This window comes from Talpa europaea, assembly GCF_964194135.1.
Source record: "Talpa europaea genome assembly, chromosome: 2".
Taxonomy (NCBI): Eukaryota; Metazoa; Chordata; class Mammalia; order Eulipotyphla; family Talpidae; genus Talpa; species Talpa europaea.
In genome coordinates this window covers 19,954,749-19,977,642 of record NC_140068.1, presented here as the reverse complement: position 1 = coordinate 19,977,642, position 22,894 = coordinate 19,954,749, and the positions used below count along the sequence as shown (strand labels likewise).

General features: G+C 38.2%; 1 protein-coding gene across 1 annotated transcript in view; it reads left to right on the top strand.

Moving 5' to 3' along the window:
• HECA (hdc homolog, cell cycle regulator) overlaps positions 1 to 22,894 on the top strand; it is a gene marked incomplete at its 5' end in the record, with an annotated part of 42,171 nt that overhangs the window by 618 nt on the left and 18,659 nt on the right. The window lies entirely within an intron of this gene.

The following is a 22,894-nucleotide window of genomic DNA, read 5'->3' as shown; positions in this document are numbered from 1 at the left end:
AGGAGGGAAGAGGCAGGAAGGCAGGAAGGGAAGCGCTGCCCAAGTTGAGGAGAACGATCCGATTGAAACTTGGGCACCAGTTCATTCTGCTCTCTGCTCCGGTTACCCCCGCGTCCTGCCCCCCATGTGAGGAGGAACCTGAAATCCCTGCAAATCCAGGCTCGCTGTGTTGATTGTCACAGGTGTAGAGGCCCCGAGACATTTTTACTGTAGGGTGTGTGCGTCTCTGTGTGTGTGTGGAGGGGTGTTCTTAAATTCTCTTGCTTGCTTGAGGAAGGAAGAGAATCTGAACTTGACTTCCGTTCCCAGCCTGTACTTTCAAAAAATCATCCTCTGTGTAATTCTGCTGCACGTTTTAAGAAGGAGCCTAATAATCTTAGGTAGTGCCTGAATGCTGTTTTTGAGGGGACACCTAGGGAGTTAGTGCAGATGTGATAGATTGTCATTCTCACCGCAGAGACCTGGTTTTCATTATAGGGCCCTGGGCAAGCACTTTTTTCTTACTTGGACAATTTGAAATCTTCTGGGCAGGCAGTTTTTCAGGGAAGGGAGTATAGCTATATTTTAATGAAGGGAGCTTTATATCTGGCTTTTAACTTGTCTCTTTTAGTTTGGAAGCCATTCTATATGCAGATCAGTCACTTTTTAAACAGGGCACCTGCACTTAGAAGAACCCCACAGCGCTGTGAACACAGGCTATTGAAGTGTAGCCTATTAGACACAGAGCTGTAGGGCCCACTGGCTGTGTCTGCAATTTTGAAATAGGAAGGCTTTTTTCCCCCCAGGAGCAAACTTAACCCATTTGTGAATGTTTGATAATACGACTTTTGGCCAGACTGTATTTTCCATGTTCTTTTGTTTTCCTAGCTCTAAACTTCATTCTGGTATTGATGTGGCAGAGGGGAAGGAAGACAGACTCCTGGCTCAGCCATTTAGAGCTTTGTCATCTTGGGAAGGTCAGTCTTTCTGAGCCTCAATTTCCTCACTTGTAAAATGGAAAGAATTGTATTGGTGATATTTGTCCTCTCCTAGGGTTATTGTGAGGCTCAGTGTCCCTTCCCTACCCAGTCCCTGGGTCTTGTTTTAAAAGCTTATTACAATTGTAACAAGCTTAGGGAGTTCTTCAAGAAAAGTATGTGATTAATGAAAGATAGTTGTCTTATTCATGCATTCATTCAAAAATATTAAGCAGGAAATAGTGTTAAAAGTGCTGTCTTAGATATTAAAGCATATAGTCTTAGTCTAGAGAGGACATCCTGTCTGCATTGGGCTTGCATTCCTGTGCTGCTGATAGCTTTGGCTTACTGTGCTAATTTTTTTAAAAAATCTCTATGGAAGCTTAAGTTGACTGTTTCCTTTTCCCTTTCCTCCAAATGATTAGACTACTTTAAGGTAGTCTAGTTTTTAGGCTAGTGGTATCCCCTCATTTATAAACAGTAACCTGATTATGCTGTCCCTATTATTATTTTCCTCTGAAATGGCAAATTCAGGTATATTTAGCAGTTCTGTGAATCTTTATTTCTGAATTGGAGCTTTTTTTTTTTTAATGAATAGGGGGAAAAAGAAAAAAAAACCAAATGTTGTTATAATTGTGGCTAAAGAAGGTACAACTTAGAGCAGAGGGCTGAATTTTCTGATACCAAGTTCTTGGTTTTGATATGGTGTGAGGTGATCCACCTTAATCTGAAGAATCTCTCACTGTAGTTGATGATAACTGAATATGGATGCTGAGCCTTTCTATGTGCAAAATTGATAAATAAGAAAATTTCAGGTATTTTGCCACTTAAAGCTGTGCTTTATTAATTTGATTTATTTGATGTAATATTCGTTTATATAGTTGGTTGAATTTTGGGAGTATAAGACCCTCCCTGTCCCTTTCAAGTGTTATTATTACCACAGTGTACCCACCACCAAAGCAGTCATGGTCCACCACCTTAGTCACATGTGTTTTAAAGAGTGGTGACTTTGGTGAATTTTTTTTTTAAAGATTTATTTATTTATTTATATAAGAACTGGGGTACAGGCCAGATTCGCAGGAGGGTGAGAGGATTCACCAGAGACAAAGTGGGGAACAGAACAGGCAGACTGACGAAATACACTGCTGAGGAAGCAGCGGACCAGACAGGAGAGGTCTGCCGCACCATGTGGGACCCTGGCAGGTCAGCCGGCCGGAACTGGCCGGGATTGAACCTGCGCTGCAGAGGTTGCGGACAGCTTCACAGCGCAGCGCTCAACCGCCTGCGCCACCAGGGGAAGCCTGACTTTGGTGAATTTTTAAGGAATTGCAAGATATTCAAACTCTCAGATTCAACTGATAAGGCCCAATTATATTTGGTTTTTAAAATGACATTAATTGTTGACTTTCTAAGTATATTTCAATTTTTTACTTAACTGTGACATTACATTTTGTAGTCATGAATATTACAAATTGAGCAATTATGCCAGAGACCATAGTAAATCTACCTCTTATTAAATTTTTTGAATGGCTTGTTCTCAGTGTTCAAGCCAGTTGTGATCTACTGTGGCAGGCGTACAAACTGAATGACTTCACTTAAAGTTAATAGTATTGATTTGTAGTTGTTTAGTTTATAGAATGTTTTTATGTCTTGTACTTGTTGGGCAGTGTGGCCACCAGAGCAGTGTGGCCACCAGAGCAGTGTGGCCACCAGAGCAGTGTAATATTAGCTCTTAGTTTTCTGTTTGTCTGTGGGTATAAATAACTACTTATTCTATAAAAGAAGATTGCTTGCTAGGGAAAGCTTTGGGAAGCTCTGGTATGGTTGCAGTTGAAGGAGTTGAGCTGGTTGCCAGTTACGCCTCTTGAGTTAGTTGAACGTTAATTGTAAGAACTTTGTACCCATACTAAGAAATTTATTTGTACATTTTTAGGGTCTGGTTTATGAAGCTTTTTGCAAGGATTGGACTAAAAGGTGAGGAAGCACTGTCTTCCCCCTCCAGAGTAAACATCTGTCTATACTTATTGTAGCATTTTGATTGTAGGTGGGTAAGATTTGCCACTCATTTTTAGGATCTAGTAATCATGCAGTAGATTATAGCTATGTAATTTCATTCTAGAATTCTGCTTCCATTAGGCCTCCACTCTTTTGCTTCAGGCCTAAAAATATATAAACCCGTGATTACATTATCTAGTTTTCAGTGGACCTTGATCCCAAGTCTTTATAAATTCCTGCTTACCAATACACATAGTGAGATATCTGTATCATCTTTTGTATATTATATACATGACTATGTATATATACATGCATGTAATATATACAGTCATATGTAATATCTGTATATTTGAACTGTGTCTGATTTAAAATATGGGCTTTCTAAGTGTTGGCTATTTATCTTAGATCCTAGAAATAGTCTCTGAGATGGAGATTTACTTGCAGGAGGTTTATTGGGGATCCCTATGATACAGTGATACTGGGAGCTCTGGAGCTGGGATGGTATGGAACCCGGCCTTTGAAACCTCCCACCCCTCACTACCTGGTCTTTAGACATGGACCACAACGTGAAGAGGATATCACCTGGGAGGTGGCATCTTGCCAGCTGAAGAGCCTCTGTGGAGAGGAGGGACTCACATGAGAGTTTTGGCCCTCAGTGAGGAAGAGCCATTGGACAAGCATTGGACTAGCATTATCTTCACTTAAACTACCAGTACCATTCATGTAAAACATGGCTGTGGGATAAATAGTTGTCGCTGACAGCCTTATAGCCTTTGTGGACCAGGCTGGGAATTAATCACCATTACAACATTGTTTGTGAAAAAATATGTTCTGAATTCTGAAAAAAAATACATCTGTTTACAAATAGACTTTTGTAGTAGCGCTTGTTCCCTGTGAATAAGACTTGTATTTTTCTGCACATTTAGGCTAACACACTTTTTATAACCCCATGTTTGTAGTAATTTTAAAATAACTTCTCATCTATATTACTTACATTCATCAGGAAGAAAATGAAGAGTGTTTACTGGCTGTTTATATTCAAGTCAAGAATACTTAATTATGGTCTGAGGTATATAGAGCACCATTGTCTTTCTGAAAGAGATTTTTCTTATCTAGAAGTCACTTTTGTCAGATTTAAAAAAATATCTTTTGGCTTTTGAAATCCACCTTTGTATTGGGGATTGGTAGAAAATATTGCTTCATCCATCAAAGATTCATCTTGTGTGCTTCGTATACTAAACTAAGAATTATTCTGTGCTCTGATAATGGCATTTTATATATAGTTCTTATTCTCTGTCTTTCTTTTCTTGTTATAGGACCAGATCTTAAATTCTAGAAACTAAACCTTCAGTGTCATCTTTAGTAAGTCCAAGAATATATATTATTCGGTAGGGAATTGAAATTCGGGAGCCAAAACTGGGAAAACTCTTGAAGCTTAATCCTCCTAGAAATTTACTGCAGAGTTGTAGCTATAAACAATTTAAAGAACTTAAAGGTATCAAAAGAAGAAAAAAATCTGTCCTGATCTATTTGGGTCGCCAAGACTTTTGTCTTTTTAAGGGATTAATATTAAAAATATGTTGTCATTATTTTACTAGTAATATAATGGACATTGTGTGAAATTTTTATTTTTTTCTTTTAATATTAACATATATATTTTACATCATTGTTCCTTTTTGTACCATGTATGCTTGCTCCTCTCAGGTAAAATTCCCACCACCAATTCACCCGTGAACTATCTCCATAGTCCCTGCACTCTTCCCTCCCTTGTTTTGATTCCTCTGCTTTCTCCTCCCTTTCAGAATGTCTCTAATTTATAGTTGCCTGCTAATTTTGCTTTTTAAAAATTGTTACTGTTATTTTTTTTCTTGATTTCTTATTTGGTTCCCCTAGATTTCTCCTAAAAGTGAAGCCATCTGATATTTTTCTCTTTCCTTCTGGCTTATTTCACTGAGCATAATCCCTTCAAGCCCTATCCATGTTGCTGCAAATAGCATATGTTTATCATTTTTGATTGCTGGATAGTATTCCATTGTGTATATATACCACATATTCTTGATCCACTCATCTATTTTTGGGTATTTGGATTGTTTCCATATCTTACCTATTGTAAATAATACTACATTAAACATAGGGGTGCATAGGGTGAATTAATGTTTTTGTGTCTTTTGGGTAGATTCCTAGGAGTGGAATTTCTGGGTCATATGGTAGATCCATTTTTAGTAATTTGAGGAACCTCCTCACTGCTTTCCTATAGTGGTTGGACCAGTTTGTATTCCTTTGTGGGAAAATTTTAAATTAAAAGAAAAGAAGATAGGTAAAATTCTCTTCAATTTTTTTAGTCAAATGCATAATTCCACCATCGTTAACTGTTGGAGAATGTTGATATACCCCAAAATGTTTCAATAATAGGAGGGCCCCATTTAGATCAAGAACCTAGAGTAGATGCAACCAAACATAGGGGGACTTTCCAAGTCTGCATTTATTTCTACAGGGAACTTTTGTGATCTTTAGTGATGTCCTGACTCACAAGGATTTAACAAATATCTAATAATGGTAAATACTATTTTAGCAGCTGGTGGACGGTAAAGGTGAAAATATAAGCCTTTTAAATTCTCTGTACCATTTCTAATCTTAACAAGTAAGACCTAGAATTTTAGTAGTTTTAAAAAGCATGGGATTTAAACAAACTTGAACATAAATGCAGGTACCCAATCTAGCAGCAGAGTGGCTTTGGGGCAGGTTATTTAACCTTTCTCAGATTCCTTTTTTTTTTTTTTTTTTTTATAATTCTTTGGAGGTTTTTTTTTTTTTTTTGGTATCTTTTTTTTTTAATTTAATTTTTTTTAATTTTTATATTCCCCATACAATTGCAACCCCCTTATTTTGACCCCAGTCCCTGCTTCCCCCCACCCCAATAGTGTGTCTTTGGTTCATAGTTGTTTGTTGATTTTGATTTTTTCTTTCTTATAGTTATTCTTTTTCCTGGTCCCTTATTTAGGTTTTCTAGATTCCTGCTATGAGTGAGACCATCCGGTATTTTTCTTTTTCTTTCTGGCTTATTTCGCTGAGCATGATCCCTTCCAGCTCCATCCATATTGCTGCAAATTGCATGTGTTTATCTTTTTTGATTGCTGAGTAATATTCCATTGTGTATATGTACCACATTTTCTTGATCCAGTCATCTATTTTTGGGCATTTGGTTTGTTTCCATAGCTAAGCTATTGTAAATAGTGCTGCTATAAACATAGGGGTGCAGGTACTCTTTGGAATTAATGTTTCTGTGTCCTTTGGGTAAATACCTAGGAGTGGAATTGCTGGACCATATAGAAGCTCTATCTTTAGTAGGTTGAGGAATCTCCACACAGCTCTCCATAGTGGTTGGACCAGTTTGCACTCCCACCAGCAGTGCAGGAGAGTTCCTTTTTCTCCACAACCTTGCCAACATTTGTTGTTGCTAGTTTTTTTAATATGTGCCATTTTCACTGGTGTGAGATGGTATCTCATTGCAGTTTTGATTTGCATTTCCCTGATTACAAGTGACATTGAATATTTTTTCATATGCCTGTAGGCCATTTGCATTTCCTCTTTGGAGAAGTTTCTTTTTAGCTCTTCTGCCCATTTTTTGACTGGATTATTTTCTTTGTTTTTGTTGAGTGGAGTGTTTTTGAAGATTAAGAAAAAACACATGTGAAAGAGCTTGGCCTAGGGTCTGACAGATATGGGCACTATCGTCAGTAGCATTTTGAGTTTTGTGATTTTCCTGTTTTGCCCAATTTATAAACTTGTTCTACTGTTATGGTATGTATATTTTATTTCCATACTTATATATGAATATATACACACATGTATAACTATTATGCTATTGAGAACAGACACTGAAACAAATGAACAAAGCAAATGAACAAATGAATATTAATATAGAGAAAGACTGACCTCATAAATTTCTTTTCTCATTGCGATACTATTGGTTTACATTTTGTAAGTTTCAGGTATACAGATGTAATTTTATATCTGTATATAAAATATGTGATCTCCGACAAAATTTGTTTCCCTCTATTACCATACCATTGACCCCTTTTATCCTTTTCCCCACTTGTAACTACCTATCTGTTCTCTGTATCTGAGGAGTTTATTTTGTTTGTTCATTGTCTTTTTTATATTCCACATCTGAGTAAAATCATGGAGTATCTGCTTTCCCCTTCTGACTTATTTCACTTAGCATAATACCTTCAAAGTTTATCTACATTGTCACAAATGGCAAGATTCAAGAGTTCATTCCTTTTTCTGTAGCTGAATATTACTCCATTGTATGCATATGTTTGTGTAATCCATCGATGGATAGATAGGCTGTTAGCATATCTTGGCTGTTACAGATTTTTGTTTGAGCACTGATTTGATAATAAGTGATCTGTTCTTCTCTCATTATCTCTGATCATAGTTTTCTTGGGGAAAAAAAAGATGATTTAGCAAAAGAAAAGTAAATGGTAAAGTATGAAAACTATTACATCTTCATTTTTCTATACTTAATATTTCTCTTTTTTTAAAGATTGATTGATTGATTGATTGATTTATACAAGTACTGGGTATAGTCAGAAGCACAGGAGGGTGAGAGAATTCACCAGAGCCAGAGCGGGGAGCAGAGCAGGCAGAAGGACCAAAGTACACTGTTGAGGGGAGCAGCAGGTGTCAGGAGAGGTCTGCGCGCCATGTGGGACCCTCCTCCAGTGGCCCTGGAGCAGCCGGGGATCGAACCAGCGCTGCAGAGGCTGTGGGCAGCTTCACAACCCAGCGCTCAACCACTGCGCCATCGGGGAGGCCCTATACTTAATATTTCTAACAAAACATAAAGTTATTTATTTTGTTATAATATGTTAACTCAAGAAAACAGAACACAGGTAAAGTATAGGGTATCCCAGAATTCTTTATTTTTAATATTAACATTTTTTTAAAAAATGCAATAAAAGTATGTATTAAAAAACAAACAAACAAAAACAAGCCTTACCCTGAAATACTTTTATTTATTTATTTTTTTACCCTGAAATACTTTTAAAAGGTTCATCCCCAAACCCTCCAGGACTCCACACCATGATTATGCTTCTCTTCTCTGTAATAGTCCCTGCCTTATCCCCTCCTTATTTCTGACAGGAAAACACTCAAGGAAGACAAAGATCTTCTAAAAATCTTCCTTCATTCATCTAGTTCATATGCCTGATCTATTGAGTGCCTGAAGTATGTTAGGCTCTGGGATTACCAAGACAAAAGAATTGGGCCCTAGGGTATCATCTAGTTGGGAGCCTTTATAGAAACAAGTGCAAATAGGTTATTATATGTACTACAGAAGGGAAGCTATGAAATTGAAAACAGGAGGAACTTGGAGTTGGCAAAATATGGGAATAGGGTTTGAAGATGTAGAGTAGTGAAATGAGCATGTGGAATTGACGAATAGCTGAATGGAGGTAAAGAGCTCATAGTGTTCTTTGAGGCTCAGTCAGGGCTTAATAAGACTGAGAATTTTGCAAAAGAGCCTCCTGTCTCTCTAGGCAATAACTAGAAAGTGCAGTGTTTTGTTTGCTCTCTCACTGTTTGCCCATGTGTGCATGCATCCAGTCACTAAACATTTATTACGTGTCTACTTTCTTCTATGACTGGTATTATAATGTTGAATTATGTAAGGCATCAGAATCTAGGCCTACATGGGCTTATGGTGAAGCTGGGACAGAGACCTGTAAACACTGGGAGCCATGATTAGGGGCTGTGAGTGCCCAGTGGAAAAAATGATTTGTTTCCTGGAGGAGGGGACATTTGGGCTGTCTTGCAGGAAGAGAAGCAGTTAGCTTTGAAAATAGAGGAAGGATATTTCAAGAGAGGGAGGTAGAAAAGGGCCTTGAGTTCTGGTTGCTGCCAGGAATTTGAAACCGGTTTGAGGTACAGTGGTAGACACAAGGGCCAGAAAGGGAGTGGGCCTGACAATCAAATCTGGGTGTTTTGTAGCCATTGAGAACCAACTCTCAGGTTTGTTAGGAGAGGTGGTTCTCTGAGCCTGCAGAACATGTGGCCCTGCAATAACAATCACAAATTCTTGAAACACTTGTGAAGTTACTGTATATTTTAACAGAATGGGTATCTTCCAGCAGTTTTTCTTTTGATGCAATTTGCCCAGGATTGGAGGCTCAATTTTGTTGACTTATCAGTTAGTGGGTATACTAGACACACCACTTTTTTGCAAAGCAGGACAATAGTTTCTCAGCCCCCGAGGCTGCTGTATGGAAGGTCTGTCTTAATTGTAGACACCAGCATCCCTGTCTTTGTAAGCCATGGGAGGTTAGTTAATTGAGGTTAACTCCAGTGAACCAAATGCCAAGGGAGCTGTTGGGCCTTCTGAGCAGGAAGAATTTTCTCTGGAGGAAGGGGGTTTGTCCCTATGGTTTATTTTTCATACCTTGGTAGAATGTATATCTCTGTGCCAGGTTAGACTAATTATCTGGGTTTGTCATTTTATTTTTGTCATCATTGAAACAGGTTTCCAACAATAAACTCTGGCAAGAGGGGTTGCGGTTGTTTTGTACAAAGTGACTGTATGTGTTTTAATTCTGTGTACTTCAGAAAACTTCCAACTTTTAGTGCCTGGTGAAATTGCAACTTGCTTTATTTAATCGACAGGATGTTTTAGCCTGATTGTACTTGAGAGATTTTTATAAACTGGTAAAAAGTTGATAAGTGTTGCTAATACTTAAAAATTCTATGTTCTAATTTATCAAAAGTAAAAAAGGAAAACATTATTTCTGCCAACTTATACTTATGAGGATGATAAGAGTGAAAACTAAGAGTTAGACACCAGAAAGACATTGAAGATGTGTGAAGGGAGAGGAAGGCTGATACAGGAAGGATTAAGTGTTAATCAGATGAATGCTTAGACTGCACGCCCAATGAGAACGTTAGCATGCTTCTCATATATACTCATCATCCAGTGTAGTCCCTCAATTCAAATGGTCAGGAAAAGCGTTCCTTCTCTTCTCTTAGGGCCTGCAAAAATTGTTGACTTGTAAACTAATTGACAAGACAGCTTAGTAAGAGAAAAGACAGATACAGTCACAGAAAGGTGTGACTTAAAGGAGTGGTTATAATTTGTGACTTATATACCTTCTTAATAGGAGAGCACTTGTGGGGAAAGGAATGCCTTCTTAATAAGAGAAGGAGAGAAGGGACATGTATAGAAATGCAGATAACTTTTTGAAAGGTAAATGGACCCTTTTGAGAATAGCTGTTTTGTGATAAGTCCCTTAGGTATAGCGGAGACCTCTTATCTTTGATGATAAGAGTCAGTCTTCCCTGGAAAGGGATTTATGACTATTGAGTTCTTCTGGGAGGCTCTGCTTTTAGACTGATAAGAGACTTCTGGAACTCAAATACCTTCAGCTCAGAATAATTTTTAGGCCACTGTGGCATATTCTGAACCCTTTCAAAATATATTTTTGTTCAAATCACATCATATCTATAATAGCAATTACAAATAGAGAGCAAAAGATGGTGTCCTAATTCAGTATTTCTGTTTTTATTTTATCATAAATTTATTAGAAAAAGATGGCCTTTTATAAAGGTGAAATCGCCTTTATAAAATGGATGAGGAACATGGATCTGGGCAAATTAGTATGGTATTAAAGTTTATATAAGTAAGGGAGATATTTGCCAAATTTAAAATGCTTATTTTTCCCTAGGGTAAGCATTAGTTAGATGATACTTTAGATCATATTGCTTCAAGTCATAAAAGCATCTCAGGAGAGTCCCTTGACACTGATGTTGAAACTGAATTATAAACTCTCTTTTAGGTTTCTAAGCACTCCTGGATGTGGTGATTATTTCAGTACATTATTTAGTATAACTGTATTAAAATGCAACTTCCCGCTAAAATAATACACTGTTGTTATGCCCAGTAAAGTTCAGTGTCAAAGCAGAGAGGGCAACTGGGAAATGCACAGACTCAAATCCTGGGTATTTTTGATTAGCAGCAGGTGCAGTCTATAATCTGAGAGGCTGAGCCTGGAGTGGTTGGTGGATGGTGGTAAGGAACACAGTGCTGTCAGAAGCTGTGGAGAGACCCAGCACCAAGGAATAGACAGGGTCCTTCAGTGGTAGAGGCAGAAGCATGTGTGTCTAACACCCGGGGCAGCTGTGGGATTCTGCCAGATGAGATCTGTTCTTGTTGGGCAGCACTTACATGTTGCAGTGATGTTAGTCCCACGATGGTAGAGTCCACTGTATTAGAAGTCGACATTTTTGGCAGTACAGGAACAAATTAGGAAAGATTCCTGGGTGGCAGATTGTGTGGGCATCACAGAACTCATGGAATCCTCGGGAAGGAGAAACAGCCATTCTCTTGACAGGACAAGGATGCTACTACACCTGCCCTTTATTGTGTGCTTACTAGATGCCAGCAGTCTGCAGTCTACTGAGAGTGAGGATACTAAGCTCTAAAGACACCTCCTTCCCTTGTAGCAAAAAGGCATGCTTGGGTTAGGGAGATGTGCCTGACTCTGCCACAGCTGGATTCTATACGATACTGATCTGTCATGATTGACAATTACACATGTGCATAAACATGAACAAGGTTTTATGCAGGCCACTTAAACTCAGCCTAAAAACATCATGAAAGCAATGGAATTCTTTAAATTACTTTAAATGACCTCATGCTTATTCTGGTACTTGAAATTAAATTTGTAAAACACTTGACCAAGGAAGTACTTTACATTTGAACTGATGTTTGTTCTTACTGGATCAGAGTTTATAACTAGGCTTTGATTATCTTTTTTAGACAGAGTCCTAGAATCACAGTCACAAGTCGTGTGATTTTTAAGACTTTGATACCTGTTTCCAAGCTGTTCTCCAGAAAGTGTTGTAAACATACTGTAAAATGTTCTGGAAAATGACCCCTTCCTGCTGTCTGACAGGAGAGCAAGACTGTCTGACATAGACTTGAAGCCTGAAACAGCTATGCAATATCTGATGCCTGCAGGTAAAGCCAGTCTTTTTAAAGACCAATTCCCCCCCTCCCACCCCCCAGGCTTTGCATGTTCACAGTGCATTTTTTTTTTTTTTTTAAAGAAAGATTAAGTCTTGCATTGCTCTCCTCTGGGTTGACAGGTATCATCAGCATATCTTTAGGTCCAGACAATTCAGAGCTCCCCCCCCCCCACCCGCCCCCTATAGTAATACATTTTTAATGTCAGTAACTGATTGTTCCTATCTATATAAACTAAATTCAAACTTGTGTTTGTTGGAATAACTCTCAAAGAATACAATCTGTCTGACAGCTGCCTGGGTTCAAATGCTCACTTTGCTTATCCAATAAACTCTTTCTCTGCCATTCACATTTTATTCCCAGTTAACAGGGTTTAACCCTCTTTCCACTAACACTTGACCCTACATGGAGTGCTGCTGTCTTCATACCCTAGGCAGGGATTTTGTTAACCATTGTCGTCTTTGCCACCCTGATGAAAAGCCACATCTTATTTTCATTAACATTGTGGGATTGCCAGTAAGTGAATGTCTTTTTTACTTGTATACTGGTTATTTGTATTTTTTCCTGTTTGTGCTTTTTGTCTGTTTTACTAATGTGATATTTTTATTCTTATTGATTTGCACAATCTTTGTATATTCAGGATACTTTTCGGCATAAAATTTTCCTAGTTTGTTGTCTTTTCACCTCATTAAGGCATTCTCATTGTTAGAAATGTTAATTTTTTTGTATTATCACGGAACATTCTCACAGAGTTAGAAGTTCAGGAAGAAGATAGGGGAGAGTGAGGGAAGTTGTCTGTGAAACTACTTGTGGGCAGAGCATAAGGTTAGTGACTGAGTTCTTATGGATATTAGTGCATAGTAACATTGTTACATTTGTGAGGTTCTAGTTCCTTTTTTGTATTTAATAAGTAAGACTCTGTTTCACAGAATTGGTTGTTTTGGGGCACAAAAGAAATCATCACATACTCCTCTGGTATCCTCTGAAATCATCCCATACTCCTCCTGCTGGAGGAGTCATCAAAACAGCATCAGATGGGTGAACAAAGGAAAAACAATCAATTAATAACATAGGTGTGGAGAATGTACATGGTTGTACATTCTAAAGAATAATGTTGCTGACCAGAAGTAATTGTTGTGCATTTTGGGACATGGGGCCGTAGGGAAAGCAGGAGGAGACATCTCATGACAGACTAGGAGGGGTTGGCCGCATCCTTACTGAGAATAAAGAAGATATTCTGAGGGAGAACATGTTCACTGTTAAATCTAGAACTGAGATGAGACCCCCAGACTACATTCTTCTAGGACATAAAAAGAGCAGTAGCAGTCTCTTCTTTGATTAGGAAGCACAGAAGTTTAGAATGTGATGATCTCTTTTATTTGGGAGGATTGATGGTCTTAGACAAGACTAGGCTTAAGGGCCGTCACTGTGCTCAGGGCAAATCAATCTCCATTCTTTAAGAAATGGTCATAGACTGCTCAAGACCCACAGGCTATGATATGGGTCCTCTGCTTCTCCTAGCAAGGTGACAAGAGGCCTACTCTGGGCATAGGTTTGAGAAAAACCCTCTGACCCTTTTGGGGAGACTGACCCCACAGTTGCAACTCCTGCCACCTGTCCCTGGACTCTTCCTTGACCCTCAGCTTCCTTGACCACTACTGTGTAGTCAACAATTAAGTTCAGTACCCAACACTTGCCACTTCTTTTCTAACTAACCAGAACCTGAAACTTGTAGGTAAAAGTCTATTATTTACTAATCACCTCAAGAACCAAACTTAAACAGATGCCTCTTAAAGCTAGTAACTTCGTGTAATAACAAACTTAAATGCTGACGCACAAGAAAAGTTCTCATTTTTCCTCATTTTGGCACTTTAATTGAAATTGCATTTGTATTTTACTGTAGTGAGAACTTAGTGCTTACTTGAACCAAGAGTTTACTCACACACCAAGCAAGCATCATGCTGACTGATTCTGTCAGCCCTTGGGCTTTTTGAAGGTCTGTTATTTGGAAGAAGTTCCAGACTCATTGCTTGCTCCAAAATAGGAGATTTGAGTGAGACAAATCATAGTTTGAGATTTGCCACTTTGCAAGGCCAATGAACCCTTTTGGTCCCTAATTTTCTTATTTCTAGAAAGTGAGGATAACGTCATGCCATGTGACTCTTTGCAAATGAACTGTGGAGCTGGTTGAAAAAGCAAATAGTTATGTTATGATATGGGTTTTTATTGTTTTCTAGTTGAATTTTCAGGACTTAGTTTGTCATTTGCTAATGTGGCTGCTTCCCAACTAGTGATGAGTGCATGCTCCAGTTTGTTGGAAGAACCAGGGCTGACCTTGACTTTCACCCACAGAGTTTGCAGTTAATGTTACTTTTCCAAAGTCTTTATTCTGCTCCTTTGGGGGAACTTTAAGTTTTTCAACTAATTTAGATCTGGGAGCTCTTACTGTGTGATTTTCCCAGAGAAGCTGCCAGTAGTCCTGCTAACCCACTTCTTGACCAAGCTCCTCTGGAGTTTCTGCAGAACTTCTCTCTTTTTCACTCCTCTGTGGGGAAGTGATGTGGTGGCCAAAGCCTTGGGAGGATTCTTTCACCAAATGTAGCTGTTCTGTGGATTGTTTTGTGATCCTTGAATTATCCTGGCCCCTAGGTTTCATTATAACAGCATTTTCCACCATTTAAAACCATTTGATTAACAGAGGTGTTTTTTTTGTTTTGTTTTGTTTTGTTTTTTTGCCTCTTGTACTGTATGGATTATAGATTTATGGTGTGCCTTTGTATTTGTAATCATCTCTCACATAGTTTATATCTTGATTCACTTCAGGCCTTTCTGTTCTCTACCTGCCTCTAGGGTCTGTCTACTGGCAAGGTAAATGTTGTAAAAGCATTTGAAATGCTCACATACAACTTTGTTTCCTTACCTCCCTTTTAGATTTTAATTAGGTTAATGAATTGTGAATAAATCAATTCATGTTATGGATTTTTTTCCAAAATAGTTTCTATAGGCATATGATACTTGTACATATATGTATTAGTGTTTATGTATAAATATATCAACATGTTTCTATTGAATCATTGTATTTCTTGGGATTCAGTTGATTAAAAACAATTTGTTAGCTTCTATCCTTGATATACTGATATTTGAAATTTCTGACTTTGGAATAAGTCAGTTTTCCATATAACTTAATTTTTAATTTTAAAACAGTTATGTCTATTTCAGAGAATATATTTCTTCTTTTTTAAGGTAACATTGGTTTACAATCCTGTATATCATTTATGGGAAAATAGGGTCACACCTGCTCAGTATATGTTACTATGCCACCCCACCATCAAAGCACCCATAGTCTTTTACCCCAGGCCACTTTCCCCTTTGTTCCCTCTCTAACGGTAGCCTGAATTCAGTAGTCATGTTTATATAGAGAACTCTTTATATTTTAAATATGAATGAATTCATCCAGTATTTGTCTTTCTCCTTTGTGACTTATTTCACTTAATCCCCTCCAGTTCCATCCATATAAAAGTTAAGAGTTCATTTTTTATTTCTATTTTTTTATAGTTGACTAGTTGATGAGCATTTAGGTTGTTTCCACAAGTTGGCTATTGTAAATAGTGCCAAAATGAACAAAGGGTGCATATATCCCTTCAAATTTTGTATTCTTCAGATAGCTACTAGGAGTGAGTGGAATTGCTGGATTATATGGTGTATCTATTTTAAATATTTTGAGGAACCAATATAATGTTTTTTTGTAGGGCCTGGACCAGTTGTCATTCCCACTGACCAACTAGGAGTGTTCCTTTTTTCTCCACACCCTCACTGACTCTTGTTTCTGGTCTTTTTGATACAGGCCATTCTCACTGGAGTGAGGTGGTATCTCATTGTGACTTCGATTTGCATTTCCCTCATGACAAGTGATGTGGAACATTTTTTCATGCACCTTTTAGCCATCTCTCTATCTTCTTTAGAGAGGTGTCTGTTTAGCTGTTCTGCCCAGTTTTTAATTTTTTTTAAATTTTTTTAAAGATTTATTTATTTATGCATACAAGAGCTGGGGTACAGGACAGAGATGCAGGGGGTGAGAGGATTCGCCAGAGAAAGAGAGGGGAACAGAACAGATAGACTGACTGAAATACACTGCTGAGGAGAGCAGCAGGTGAGACAGGAGAGGTCTGCTGCGCCATGTGTGATGTTCCCTGGCCAGCCAGGGATTGAACTCATGCTGCAGAGGCTGCTATTGATTCATAGTGCGGTGCTTAACCTCTTGTGCCATCAGGGAGGCCCTACCCTGGTTTTTAATTGGGGTATTTTCTTTTTGTTGAGTTGCATGAGTTCTTTGTAGATCTTGGATATCAACCCTTTGTCACATGTATGATATGCAAGTATTTCCCATTTAATAGGGTGTCTTTCTGTTTTACTGATAAGTTTCTTTCATTGTATAGAAGCTTTTTAGCTTAATGTAGTCCCATTCATTTTTGCTTTTATATATAATCTCTTTTTTAATGTTCCGTGAGATATGGCATCTCAAGATAAATTTAGGGGAATTTTTAAACTATTAATTTGGAGTGTTTACTCTCAATATCCTTGGAATACTATTTAGGATTCATTTGGAATATAATCATGTGTGACTTTATGTATATTTCTTGATAAATTTTTATTTAATATAACAAATTCTCATGACAAAAATTTTTAGGTATTTTTGATAACTCTTTTATGAATGGTATATTACCCCCCTCCCCAGTTTTGAAATGAACAGTTTTGAGTCTTTGAGAATGGCCATGTTATAAATTATATCTATGCTCTGCAAAGTTACTATTTGCAAGAGGAATGAATGTCTAGTTGTAATTATTTCACTGCTTTATATGTTAATGGGGGTTTAAACTTTGAGTTTCCTTTGCAGTAGAACATTTTATGAAATATTCTTTTGAAAACAAGTCATATTATAGCAAACTATGTTGAGTGTGGTGAACTATGAGATCAGAGCAGACATGACTGATTCTTGAGTCTAGTTTTCATTTTTGCTGAGGTATGTATAAGATTTAGGCACACCCTCTCCTTTGACAAGTCTTGCCTTGTTGCAACAGATTCTATAACTTGCTTGTTGGTTGCTGATGCAGAATTTCAGAAATAGTCCAAGCAGTGTGGCCCTCAGGCAAAACCTTTGTCTTTTCTCCATATATCCCAGTAGAGTGGCAGCAAGGGTGGGAGGGATCACTGTAACGCATATTCCCACATTTATTTTGAAGGAAAGACAGGGTAGCACAAAGTGACTTTTTAGGGAGCTCAGCAGTTAAGAGAAGGTGCATGGAAAACAAAGGGAGTATAGGGATTTGATTAGGGTAGGGAAATAAATTTAGTGACATTGTGTTGGGATTTTACTGATATAAATACAGTAGTGTTAAAATCATCTTGGGAGCTGGTATGTTGTCCCAGTCTGTTGACCCAAACAGGGTTCAGGCAATGCAGATTGAGTATCTCAGTGTCATTGCTTTTTCTGCTGCTTCATTCTAGTCTCCACACTGATAGAATGATGTTTGATTACATGCTTTCCAAGGAAAATTGTTTTATTTTCATTGAATGACTAGTGAGCTTTTATTCATGACTTTTTTTTTTCAAATTTAGCAATTTTATTAGCGAGGGTAGATTTACCTCATTGTCTATCTTTGTTTTTAAAGGTTTTTGGGGCTCAGTAAACCTTTGTATTGTAGTTGGGTTTAAGCATTTGTCTGTAACATGGCTTTCCTTATATCTACTCTGAAAGTAAGTCTGAGGATTAATATGAATATTGAACAGTAAGCTTTTGTGTAACTAGATATAGTATCTATAATTTTGAATAAGGGACTATTCAAAATTATAGAATTACTTACTGTGATCTCACTGCACAAAACTATTTGTCACTGTCTTTCCTTATAAACTTGCTCTGTGTTCTTTTTTGACATTTGTGCAGCACAGGTGGGAATGGAAAATACAAGGCCACTTATTAGCTGAATGACCTTGGGCAGATTGCTAACGGATCTTCTGTAGGCTCAGGACCTATTTGGAGAATTAGAACTAAGGGATTGCCTTATTTTTGTCCTGTGGAATTTGGTATTTTTAACAAACATTCAGGAAAAACTGTGCAATTATTACCTTTATCTTAATATCCAGCCTAAACCAGGTATGTTTTGGATCTACATCTTTTTGGATCTTGACATGGTCTCCATTAGAAAGGGAAAATATCAGTCTTATACTCATAGGCAGAATTGTTATAGATTTCTTATTGATATCAGAGTGTAGAAGCTAGAATGGAAATAAAAAATAGGTAAAATAGAAGCCTGTAGCTTTATATTTAGCATGAACTTGAGGCTGTTTAGGCTTGTAAGTTTTAATTGGAAGCAGGAAAAAAGTGGGTTTAGGAGAATTAACTGAATATATTGAGAGAATGTTTAAAAAAACTCTCTCTCTTCCCCCCACCCTTCTCCTGTCTGACCTCTCTGTCCTCTCTCTCTCTTTTTTTTTGGTTCAGGCATTTAAGTTCAATTATAACTGACCACTAAGCTAACTGAGCAGAAACTTCAGTGACTCCACCTGACCAAAAAATACAGCCTGTACAGCAGGAGGCCAGAAAGTCCAGTAGTCACTAAGCAATCAAATGACAATAACAACAAACAGTAACAATAGCATATCTTGCAAGGGGAGGGAATCTGATATTCAGAGTTCCCACCTTACACTATCTAAGGTGTTCAGTTTTCAACAGAGGAAAAAATAGGAAAGTATGTCTTATAATCATTCACCATTTGCATAATCTGCACCAAACTCTGCATTGGGTGTATAACAGGTGTTCAACACAGTGCTTGAATTGACTTGCATAGATTGTCAGCTGATTATAGTAAGCTCATTTTTCAAGACCCCATGTGTTTTCTTCTTTTTTTTTTTTTTAAAGATTTATTTTTATTTATTTATACAAGCACTGGGTACAGTCAGAAGCGCGGGAGGGTGAGAGAATTCACCAGAGCAGGGAGCAGAGCAGGCAGAAGGACCGAAGTACACTGCTGAGGGGAGCAGCGGGCAGCAGGAGAGGTCTGCGTGCCATGTGTGTCCCTCCTCTGGTGGCCGGGGAGCAGCCAGGGATTGAACCCGGGCAACCCAGTGCTCAACCGCTGAGCCACCAGGGAGCCCCCCCCCCCATATGTTTTCTTTCTTCTCAAGTAAGTGTTTAATCCTAAGGCAAACCCTGGCATTTTTATATTTCCTAAAATAGGGTCCTCCTTAAGTGGTAACTGTTAAAAAACATAACACACATTTGCCCAAGTGGGTCTTTATTAGTATGCTTGAGAATTTGAAGACCCCCCTACTTCTTAAGAAAATTATGTACAATAAACCCTCTAAGAAAACTGACTTATTCAGAGACCAGTTCATTTTGAAATGTTTCTTATATGAAGTCTGACTATATTGTTTGAATTTTCAAAGCATTTTTAGAAATTACTTCTTGTTTTTTTAGTAGATGTATATATCTCTAGTGACCAAGAGTCAAGTATTCATATTACCATATATTTGACTTCTTCATTATAACAGTTGAATATCAGACCTAGTAAGTTGCTCTTAAGTCTGCTTATCAGCACATACTGATTAAAAAAATCTGGCCTCAAATCCATAATATTTGCAAATGATAAACTTTTTGTTTTCATGATCAGTTGTGATATTAGAAGAAATTCAAGGTTGTGATTACTGCATTGATATTCTGTGATTTATTCCAGGAGCAGAAACAGGGAAACTGGAAATGCTGATGGCATCACATCTGTGCAGGGTGTTAATCAGTGTTTTCTGGTTCCAGATACTTATTAGTATATATATATATATATTTATCGTTCTCTTTTACTTTAGTGCCTCAAAAAAAAAAGGGGGAAAACTTCTAGATTAACAAGCTCCAAAATCCATGGCAAGAAGATACTGAATTTGCATTGATGCCAAGCTGGGAGGGACTGATTAGCATCTTACAGAATGTGGTTAGAATTCCAAATGGTGATGACAGATTCCTGAAATTGCTAACACTGAGCTGGCCAACTTTCAGATTGTGACATGAAAAAGGGCAACCCATAAAGTAAACAATTGTTTACTGGCAATTACAAAAAGGCCAGAAATGACTAAGGTTCACAGTAGATCATGAGGTTAAAATATTACTACTAAAGAACTTGGCTAGAAAATCCGTAACTCCCTTTTGAGGATGAGTTTGGACTTTTAGTAAATTTAAGGCCCTGCCCTCTACTTTTTATTTCATGGTTTACTGTGTGCAAAAAGGATGAGAACATAATAAGCAGTTTTCCTCTGAAAGATCATTTTGGGTTTTCTGCAATAGAACAAGTGAAAGTAAAATGCAAGGTTTTTGGGGGCTTGATTTTCACTGTGGAAATAGTATTGCATCTAGAGCAGACAAGCATATAAAATTTACATGGATAAGGTTATATCCAGTTATTTATAGATAAGCTTATATACATATATGAATGTGTATGCCTTATCTCAATTGGCACCCACTACAAACTTATTTTTCTTTTAAATCTTATAGATGAGTATGTTTCTATGAGTAGTTTGCCAATGAATATGACTTTTCCTATTATTAAAGCAAGTTACCATTATGCTTGCTAATGGCATTAATCAAGGCTGTTACTCTCACTAGTCAGTTGTTACATGGACTTCTCTTAAGTAGCCACCCAAGAAGGTGGAGTCACTTGGACTCTAGTTGTTAGTGTCAGTTGTAATGTGATCCAGCAGCAGGTTCAGATTATGCAAAAATTACATCTTGTCATTTTTTAAATTCATTGCTCTTTTCTTTGCCTCTCCCCATAGATCTAGTCTCTGGGACTTGCTTTTTTATTTTTTACAGAAATGAATTCCCGGGTTTGATAAATGAGGGAGAAGGGGAGAAGAGGAAGTAAAGGGAATGTTTTGAGAAAAGTGAAGTGGCAAGAATACGGGACTCACATGAGGATGACAGCACGAGGAGGCTAGGCTTTAGGGGTTACAGCCAAGCAGAGCGGACCTAGTGGAAGAAGACAAGACAAGGATCCCAAATCCAATTCACTGTGTCTTGGATTCACCAGTGACACTGGAAACAGGAAGGGGAGGGGGTGGCACCTGGGAAGACCAGGTGAGCATCTAGGATTGAGGAGGCCAGACTGCCTGATATGCACTGAGGAACAGGAGTCTTAACTAAGTTGTGTCTGAGAGAAGAACTGAGAGCGAAACCAGGGGAGATGGGAAGAGGTAGAGACCCTGGATCTTGGTAGGATGAACAGCATTGTCTGAAACTGAGGGAGCTGAGCCAAAGGGAAGTGGAAGAGAGGTTGGGATGGGGGAGGTGAACAGCTCCAGGGCTGGGTGCTTGTGTCCCATGAAGCTTCCTGAGGAGTAGAGCAGGGGCGTGGCAAAGGGGGTATAGCCCTTCCTGAAAGTGCTGTGTGTATGGGGCTCCTGGGGCCTGTGCAGTCAGCTTTGGTCTCCACTTTCACTTTGCACCCTTCTCTGGCTGACTCTGGGAAGGAGGGAGAGGAGCACCTTGGTGTTAATCAAGTACAGACGTTAATATACTTTGGGCAAAATGGATTTGAAAATTAAAAGAAGAGGTGGAGAGTGGGTCTTTGGTTTGATTATTTATGCCCTTCTTATTCTAAAAATAAAGTGACTTTCAGAAATACATACAATAGTATAAGATAAATAATAAATAAGTGAGAATATTATTAATAGAGATAAAACTATTAGGAAAAGTAACAAATGTCCTGAGTCATTATAAGCATTAGGTCACAAATTTGAGTTTCAGATTACTAATGCATAAAGGGAAGAGCAAATGAAGTAGTGGTGTGCTCTTCAGTTTCCATAAGATTAAAAAAAAATCCAAAGTAGTCACTTAGCCATTCAGAAGACATTGTAAAATACTGTGAGCAGTATTTTATCTAGCACTAGATAAAATCTAGCACTAGAGCCACATACACAGACGCTGCCAGGGTCCTGGCATGTGAGTAAGTATAGTAGCCTCCCTCCCTGCCACACCTCATTTGCGGTTTCACTGCCTGCTCTTTCACTTACCATGGTCAACTGTGGTCCAAAGATGTTACGTACAATAAGATGTTTTAAAGGAGGGAGAGACCACACAAGGTAAAGGCAGCAGAATGCCCCACTCGAACCTTGATCTAGAAGAAATGTGTAGCCATCACCTATGAAATCTTTCTTAAAAATGGTTTCTCTTGGTTGAATGTTGGACAGTTTTGACCGGCCATGAGTTGAGTTGTATTTTCTGCTGGGTACCTGGTGTGCAGATGACCCATGGCTGGTTAATCATGCAGTCATGTGCTTTACCTGTTGGACAGATTAGGGAAGAGGTAAATGCATTCCTCTTTCTAGCTGAGACCCCTAAGAATCCAGAGGTCAGGGAAAGGGGGCAATTCACTATGATCCAGGTGCCATTCTGAGCCAACCAAGACAGAAGAAGCAGGCCAACATTTTGAGGATGTTGTGCTATACTTTGGTGATAAATGGGAATCATACACATTTAGCAGTTTTAGATTTAAGAGTTTTGATTATGGCCACATTTTGATGATCTGACCTGGTAAAGGAGAACATTGACAAGGATAACCAAAATCAAGTTCTATATTATTTCAGAAGAAGAAAGAAAAATGCTTTGAAACTGAAATACAGTACTAAAGGGCATTATATGAAGTATTTTTGAGAGTCTTTAAAAATGGAAGTTTAGGGCCTCCCTGGTGGCGCAAGGGGTTGAGACACAACCTATGAAGTTGTCCAAAGCCATTGCAGCATGAATTTGATCCTCAGCCAGGGAGATACCCACATGGTGCAGCAGACCTCTCCTGACTCGTCACCTGCTGCTCCCTTCAGCAGTGTATTTCTGTCAGTCTGCCTGTTCTGTTCCTCACTCTGTCTCTTGTGAATCCTCTCACCA